The sequence below is a fragment of the Mus caroli genome, unplaced genomic scaffold, assembly GCF_978045245.1.
Source record: "Mus caroli unplaced genomic scaffold, Mus_caroli_1 scaffold_5, whole genome shotgun sequence".
Taxonomy (NCBI): Eukaryota; Metazoa; Chordata; class Mammalia; order Rodentia; family Muridae; genus Mus; species Mus caroli.
The window spans coordinates 100,495,625-100,504,099 of NW_028227260.1; the positions used below are offsets into that span (position 1 = coordinate 100,495,625).

Below are 8,475 nucleotides of genomic sequence, written 5' to 3' on the forward strand. Positions count from 1 at the left end.
CTCTTGAAATTGTGGATATTCATTAAAATGACATGGTTCAGTTTTCAACCTTGATTGATGAAAATTTGTATTTTTACTATTGGTAATTGAGTATATACAGTTTGAAACTTCACGTACTCAGAAGTTTGTTTTGCTATTTCATGGTAATTGAAATAAATGCATTTTAAGTAATATTAAAATGCAAAACACATTGATGATTTATTTATATTTGAACAAACAAATCAAAACAGGAAAAGATATATTATGTTTTTATTGACTACGATAAGAGTCACCATCTTATAAGAGAGTTAAATAAATGTTTATTGAGCTGGTAGATAACCAGTGTCAATTAGTAATAGAAGGAATGTATGTATGCCACCCACTTTGTTATCTTCAGATAATGTGTGGGGAAATTATACCCATTAGTGAAAAATTAGGCTCAGAGTCCAAGCTGAGATAAATGATGTCATGAATAAAATAATATTCCAGAACCTATTGCCAATAAACAAATCTACCATAACTGAAGAACAGAAATCAAAATATTTCAAACTAAACCACAATTGGTGCTTATGATTTGCTATTTTGCAGATGGTGTCAGTTATGCCTCAGGCTATTTACTTGGAAAATGAGATATAACCTGTATAAGCCCTGGTCCTAAATCTCACTTGCTAAAAGAAGAGCCTACTTGCAAGTGGGCTTGGTTGATGCTGATAGTGTTCATTTTCCTCCATTAAAACAAGGTCTTGCCTCTTTCTATGGATGCACCTCAACATGACACTGCAGAAAGACAAGAAGCCTAAGAATTCAACCTGGAGGCTTCATTTGGACCTTACTCATCCAGTAGAAGATGGAATTTTTGATTCTGGAAATGTTAAACAGTTTCTATGGGAGAAGGTTAAAGTCAATGGAAAAACTGGAAATCTTGGAAATGTTCACATTGAACACCTGAAGAATAAAATCACAGTTGTTTTTGAGAAACAGTCCTCTAAAATGTTTTTGAAATATCTTACCAATAAATATATTAAGAAGAATAATCTCCGTGATTGGCTTTGTGTGGTCACATCTGACAAGGAGACTTACGAACGTTGTTATTACCAGATTAGTCAAGATGAAGATGGTTCAGAGTGTGAGGACTAATTGGCCTTTGCTTTTACTAAAATGGAAGTATTCTAAAGAAATCTAAAATTGAACTTTATGAGCAAATAAAAGTCATTTTACTATATCTATCTATCTATCTATCTATCTATCTATCTATCTATCTATCTATCTATCTATCTATCTATAAACCCAATGTCTCGCATCTTAAATTTCATTCATTTTTTTTCCTCACTGGTTTTCCTTCATCTTTCCTTATTTTGTTACATCTCATACCTCCAAACTCTACTAAGTAGTGTCTCTTATACAGATTCAATTAGTTCCTTGTCAGTTGTATCACGGACTCTCAGGATTGGAAGCTTTGTCATTCATTCCTCAACTTCTCTAGAAGGCTTGGACAGTGTGTGTAAAATACTCTTCATATTCATCTTTCCCAGGACATCCTTGCTAAGAAGGAGTAGACTGCACCACCAGGCAGCTTTTACCATGAAGGGACATTAAAATGGGCTATGGCTAATGCATTCCAAGATATTTGAAATAGTCCCTTTCATCCCTTTACAATCTATGGCTGTTTATTAAACACAATTCTTTAAAGAGTACTGCTCAAAAAAACCCCTCACACTCACCTGTATAGGCTGAGAACTATGCTTCTCTTATTCTCAACATTGTGCTTTGATAATGCAGTGCAGTGCAAGATCCTGGAAGTCACACAGCATTCCTCGCCTCTAATGAATATGCAGACTACTAAAATTCTAATCACCTTTATACTTGCTGCTTCTGAGTTATATCACCCTGTTTTATCCTTAGGAATTCAAGAGTCTAGACTCAAATATGTTTACCATTGATAATGAGAGTACAGTGTCAACATTCATGCTTGGTATGATCTTTGCATATCCTGAATTTCCATTTTGATGTGATCTTTAACTGCCACCTCTGATTTTGATGTGCAGTCCATTTATATTTTCTTTGATGAATTCATGAAGCAAAAGAGGTACACAGGCTGTATTCTTCAAGTACTAAAATTTTTGTCCAGCTCTTCATCCTGGTAGAGAACCATTGGGGTAAGCAACTACTTGTCTGTTTTTGTCCATCTCAATATAAACAATGACATAATATTTACAGAGCTTCAATGCATCTGGCATCTTCTAAGGATGAACCTCTTACTGTGTATGCTTTACTAGAACTTACGATTTTCATTACCATCCCCACATTTCAGTTGGAGAAACAGAGGATGATAGAGAAAGAAATTCTGTCCAAAGTCATACAGCGGATGGACAAAGAATTAACCAAGGTGTGTTTCACACCAATGTCCAGGCTATCACACAGTATACGACACCAGTGTTTTTTCTTGAAAATCCAGTATTCCGAAGTTCAAATGAACACCACATCTAAGACATTTTCACCCAGGTATATGAAAAATATTAAGAAGTTCAAAGCAAAAATATTTCTGATGTGTTCTTATGTGGCCCGGTGAGACTTGTGACTAGAGTGGGGGAAGGACAGAGAAGAAAGAAGTGTGAAGTGAGGAAATTGGTGGCACTTTGGAGAATGTTGACTAATACACTGAGTGAAAATAGCAGCCATGGAGAGGCTTTGAGATAAAATGTCTTGAACACACACACAGACACACACACACAGACACGTAAACTTTCTGTATTGAGAAAACGGTGTAGGAAGTATGGGCAAAGTGTAGGGGAGCCAGAAGACAACGTGATTCTTCAGGAGACAGAAATGGTCCCGCAGGTTACAAATTGAAAGGTTTTTGTTTTTGTTTTTGTTTTTGTTTTTTCGAGACACGGTTTCTCTGTGAAGTCCTGGCTGTCCTGGAACTCACTCTGTAGACCAGGCTGGCCTCGAACTCAGAAATCCGCCTTTTTCTGCCTCTCAAGTGCTGGGATTAAAGGAGTGAGCCGAAAGTTATCTCTCACCTAAACTCAGAGGCAACACATTACAACAGACTCCAGTTGAGAATGTACTGTAATTCGTACCTACCGGTAAGAGATCAGAAATTTGTCCGTGCTATCATTGCCAGATAAGCTTCAGTTTACAAGAATTTGTACTGAATTTCCTGGTCTCGGTGCACTTCTTTCTTATTGTCACTAGATGGCACTTGTGAGAATCTCGCCTTTTATGAACTTCTACTCCGAGTGCATTTGCACTAGATGGCGCTAGAGCCATATCCCCTTGAGGCAGGCTTGCTTCATAGGCTTTGTTGGTGCAGAAATCTAGTTACCTCTAAAACACAAGCCTTCCAGAGAAATCCAATAGTCAGTTCTAGTAAAATGGTCAGGTTTGTTGCTACTGCTTTCCTGCATGGCGTGGATCGTTTATTCCCAGTGTAGTGATTGTGAGCTGAGTTTGTAATTCAACTTGCATCAGGAGGCCCTCAAATTTACCAGCAATTCACCCTTGCCTTGAGGCTGTTGATTCATGCCTTGTCCTCTGTGGAAGGTAGTTTCTTTTGTTTTATGTCATTTCTGATGTCACATTACAATTTGCTTCCGAACAGGCAAATATATCCTTGAGGAACTGTCTTTTAAAGCTTGGAAACCAATGATTTCCTTGCATCAGCTCATATACATCTTTTTAGTTTTCAGAGACATTATTTTTTTTCTTTTACAATTTTTTTATTACGTATTTTCCTCAATTACATTTCAAATGCTATCCCAAAAGTCCTCCATACCCTCCCCTCCCCCAATTCCCTACCCACCCATTCCCATTTTTTGGCCCTGGCGTTCCCCTGTACTGGGGCATATAAAGTTTGTGTGTCCAATCGGCCTCTCTTTCCAGTGATGGCCAACTAGGCCATCTTTTGATACATATGCAGCTAGAGTCAAGAGCTCCTGGGTACTGGTTAGTTCATAATGTTGTTGCACCTACAGGGTTGCAGATCTCTATAGCTCCTTGGATACTTTCTCTAGCTCTTCCATTGGGGGCCCTGTGATCCATCCAATAGCTGACTGTGACCATCCACTTCTGTGTTTGCTAGGCCCCGGCATAGTCTCACAAGAGACAGCTATAGCTGGGTCCTTTCAGCAAATTCTTGCTACTGTATGCAATGGTGTCAGTGTTTGGAAGCTGATTATGGGGTGGATCCCTGGATATGGCAGTCTCTAGATGGTCCATCTTTTCATCACAGCTCCAAACTTTGTCTCAGAGACATTATTTTATTTAAAACAAAACCCAGGCATACTCTTTCCTTCATGTTCAGCTTTAACTTTATTTGCGTTTTCTCACCGAGCTACAGAGCCTTGATTGTTGCTTGGGATAGAAACACATTGCCGTTTTACACTTAACTTATAAAGCCCAGCTGACAGCATATGAGATCTGAAGGAAAATTCTGTCATCATTTAGGTACTGAAGTATCAATGAGAGGTTCTATAAGTTCTTTTATTGTAGTTAAATATAAATAGCAAAGTATCAAAGATTGTTGATATTCAAGGTGAACACTGTGATACTTTGTCACATGTCCACATTGTACAGCTGGACTTGAAGCAATCACTGATCTTCACTTTCTTCATTTTGCTTTCTTAGGGGCCTTATAAACCTGAAGTAGATTCATGAGCACTTCACATACTCTGGCTGAGAAACCTGGCAGTGTATTCATTTTGCAACATGTGTACAATAAATCAATTCCCAGCTTCTGTCAAAAGAGGAAGCCATGTAATTGTAATCTTACATTTTGAAGTTTCTAAGCGTGTTTATACTTCTTCCTTCATTTGTCTATCAAAAATCTCAAGTGGAATAAGGCATAAAGCCAGTATACACCATTGCAATCTCTGATAGGAAAATTTTGAGATGTTTATTACAGATGAAGGACCTATGTCAAAGCATTAAGGATAATGGATACCAGAGCAAAGAGATGCAAGTTTAGACTTATTTGCACAATTATTATATGCTAATTAAAAAGACCAGTGGACTGGCTATGCCACTTCATCTTAAATCTCTAACTTTAGATTTGCTTCACCATTAAATATTGCAATAATTTGATTTAAATTCTGGACATAACTATTTGCATGAATTATACATTTAGAGCATGCTATTCCCTTCTTACTTTAGAAGAACATAAAAATTTTGTATAGGGCAAATGCAAACTGCATATATTGCCCATGGCAAAAAGGTGCAATCAATATCTATTGATGTATGTTCTGGAGCTTAAATAAAATTTATAAATTAATTTTAAAAAGCAGACTTCATCTTTCACATTAAACAAATGGAAATACTTTGAGTCAGATCAAAATGTCTATTTTAGGTACGGTTATGTGGTTTTCAAAGGAAAATTAAAATGGAAAATGTTCAATGTTTTTGAAATACCACCTTCCTCTCTCTCAGTGTGCTTGCTTATTAATACAGTTTGAATGGATTCTTGCTTTGACATTAAAGTTTATTTTTAAAATAACTGTGGATAATCTGTTACTATAGCAATAATTCCCCAGTCTGTAGCAATTTAATCTTAGAATAACATGGAAATCATTTTATTGGATATTTTCTTTATTTGCATTTCAAATATATTCCCCTTTCTAGGTCTCTCTCACCTTTGGAGATCCTGTATCCCCTCCCCCTGCCTCTATAAGTGTTTTCCCCCACCCACTCACCCACTCTTATCTTCCCACCCTGGGGCATCAAAAAACCTCAGGACCAATGGCCTCTTTTTTTTTTTAGATTATTTTATTGGATATTTTCTTATTTACATTTCAAAAATTATCCCCATCCCTGGTTTCCCCTCTGAAAAACACCCTCCCCCTATCCTTCCTCCTCACCCTGCTCACCAACCCACCAAATCCTGGTTCCTGGCCCTGGCATTCCCCTACACTGGGGCACAGAGCCTTCACAGGACCAAGGGCCTCTCCACCTATTGATGCCCAACAAGGTCATCCTCTGCTACATATGCGACTGGAGCCATGGATCACTCCATGTGCACTCTTTGGTTGGTGGTTTAGTCCCTGGGAGCTCTGGGAGGTCTGGTTGGTTGATATTGTTGTTCTTCCTATGGGGTTGGAAATTCCTTCAGCTTCTTCAGTCCTTTCTCTAACCCCTCCATTGGGGACCCTAGAGCTCAATCCAATGGTTAGCTGCAAGCATCCACCTCTGTATTTGTCAGACTCTGGCAGAGACTCTTAGGAGACAGCAATATCAGATTCCTGTCAGCAAGTACTTCTTGGCATCCACAATAGTGTCTGGGTTTGGTGACTGTATATGGGATGAATCTCCAGGTGGGGCAGTCTCTGGATGGTCTTTCCTTCAGTCTCTGCTTCACACTTTGTCTCTATATGTCCTTCTGTGAGTATTTTTTCCCCCTTCTGTATGAGTATCATGCAGTTTTTATCACTATTGCTCTGTAGTACAGCATGAGCTAAGATATGGTGATTCCCCCAGAAGTTCTCTTATAGTTTAGAATAGGTTTTGTTATCCTGTTTTTTTTATTTTTTTATTTTTTTTTTGTTATTCCAAATGAATTTGAGAATTGTTCTTTCTAACTCTATGAAGAATTAAGTTGGAATTTTGATTGAATCTGTAGGTTGCTTTTGGCAGAATGGCAATTTTTACTATATTAATCCTGCCAATCCAAGAACATTGGAGATGTTTCCATCTTCTGAGGGCTTCTTCAACTTCTTGAAGACTTGAAGTTTTTGTTGTACAGATCTTTCATTTGTTTGGTTAGAGTCACACTAAGATATTTTATATTGTTTGTGACTATTGTGAAAAGTGTTGTTTCCCTAATTTCTTTCTCAACCTATTTATCCTTTGAGTATAAGAAGGCTATTGATTTGTTTGAGTTAATTTTATACTCAGCCATTTTGCTGAAGTTGTTTATCAGCTGCAGAAGTTCTCTGGTTGACTTTTTGGGGTCACTTGAGTATACTATCCTATCATCTGCAAATAGTGTTATTTTGACTTCTTCCTTTCCAATTTGTATCCCCATGACCTCCTTTGGTTGTCTAATTGCTCTAGCTAGAACTTCAAGTACTATATATGAATAGATAGGAAGAGAGTGGGCAGTCTTGTCTAGTCACTGATTTTAGTGGGATTACTTCAAATTTCTCTCCATTTAGTTTGATGTTGGCTTCTGGTCTGCTGTATATTGCTTTTACTATGTTTAGGTATGGGTCTTGAATTCTTGGTCTTTCCAAGACTTTTGCCATGAAGGGATGTTGAATTTTGTCAATTAATTTTTCAGCATCCAATGAAATGATCATGTGGTTTTCTTCTTTGAGTTTATGTAGTTGATTACATTGATGGATTTCTGTATATTGAATCATCCCTGCATCCCTGGGATGAAGACTACTTGATCATGGAGAATGATCATTTTGATGTGTTCTTGGATTTGGTTTGAGAGAACTTTAGAGTATTTTTACATTGATATTCATAACAGAAATTGGTCTGAAGTTCTTCTCTTTCTTTGTTGTGTCTTTGTGTGGTTTTGGTATCAGGGGAACTGTGGCTTCATAGAAAGAATTGTGTAGTGTTCCTTCTGTTTCTATTTTGTGTAATAGCTTGAAGAGTATTGGTATTAGGTCTTCTTTGAAGATAGAATTCTGCACCAAACCCATATAGTCCTGGGCTATTTTTGTTAAGGGGAATTTTAATGACTGTTTGTATTTCTGTATGAGACTGCTTAGATGGTTTATCTGATCCTGATTTAACTTTGGTTTTTGGTATCTGCCTAGAAAATTGTCCATTTTATCCAGATTTTTCAGTTTTGTTGAACATAGACTTTTATATAGGATTTGATGATTTTTTTAAAAATTTCCTGTGTTTCTGTTCTGTTCTTATTTCTAATTCTTATTTCTTTTTCTCATTTCTAATTTTGTTAATTTGGATACTGAATTTGTGCCCTCTAGTTAGAATGGCTAAGGGTTTATCTATCTTGTTGATTTTCTCCAAGAACCAGCTCCTGGTTTAGTTGATTCTTTGTTTAGTTCTTTTTGTTTCCATTTTGTTGATTTCAGCACTGAGTTTGATTATTTCCTGCTGTCCACTCCTCTTGGGTGTATTTGCTTCTTTTTGTTCTAAAGCTTTCAGGTGTGCTGTCAAGCTGCTAGTGTACTCAGAGCTATGAGTTTTCCTCTTAGCACTGCTTCCATTGTGTCAAGTTGGGAATCTTCACTCTCTTCTATACCTACTATCCTTAGGTTTGGACTTCTGGATTTCCTGGATGTTTTAGGTTAGGAGCTTTTTGCATTTTGCATTTTTGTTGAGTGTTGTGTTATTTTTTTTCTATGGTATCTTCTGCACCTGACAGTCTCCATTCTATCTCTTGTATTCTGTTGGTGATGCTTGTATCTATGATTCCTGATCTCTTTCTTAGGTTTTCTAACTCCAGGGTTGTCTCTTTTTGTCATTTCTTTATTCTTTATATTTCCATTTTTAGATCTTGCATGGTTTTGTTCATTTCCTTTG

General features: G+C 37.1%; 1 pseudogene; it reads left to right on the forward strand.

Annotated features, from left to right (window-relative positions):
• The first annotated feature begins 750 nt into the window (after window positions 1-750).
• LOC110287505 (ribosomal protein eL22-like 1 pseudogene) lies at window positions 751-1,116 on the forward strand (annotated as a pseudogene).
• The last annotated feature ends 7,359 nt before the right edge of the window (window positions 1,117-8,475 follow it).